Source organism: Habropoda laboriosa, unplaced genomic scaffold (assembly GCF_001263275.1).
Source record: "Habropoda laboriosa isolate 0110345459 unplaced genomic scaffold, ASM126327v1 scaffold409, whole genome shotgun sequence".
NCBI classification, from domain to species: Eukaryota; Metazoa; Arthropoda; class Insecta; order Hymenoptera; family Apidae; genus Habropoda; species Habropoda laboriosa.
Window position 1 is genome coordinate 65063 of NW_017100630.1, and position 320 is coordinate 65382.

Sequence of the window (320 nt, forward strand, 5' to 3'; positions counted from 1 at the left end):
TACCACCAAATATTTAGTCAAACACCATTTGACTGCATTAATTTTTCTGATCTCTAATTGTATTTTAGTCAATACCCAAAAATGAAATTATTTCTATATAATATATAAAACTTGAAACAATAGTATCGTATATTTAGATATATACTGTTTCAGTTGCATATGTAGTATATATTGTATAAAATAAATGTATTTTTCAACTGCTGCGGTGTCCGAGCGGTTAAGGAGATGGACTTGAAATCCATTGGGTGTTCTACCCGCGCAGGTTCGAATCCTGTCCGCAGCGAATACTTTTTTTATCGCTGAAAAATGATATTTTTAAC

At 31.2% G+C, this 320-nt stretch overlaps 1 protein-coding gene and 1 non-coding gene across 2 annotated transcripts in view; one reads left to right on the top strand and one right to left on the bottom strand.

Annotated features, from left to right (window-relative positions):
* Window positions 1-320, bottom strand: part of LOC108576785 (CD63 antigen-like) — a 5640-nt gene that overhangs the window by 4166 nt on the left and 1154 nt on the right. The window lies entirely within an intron of this gene.
* On the top strand, window positions 200-283 carry Trnas-uga. The gene has a single exon. It is a non-coding gene; the product is annotated as a tRNA-Ser (tRNA).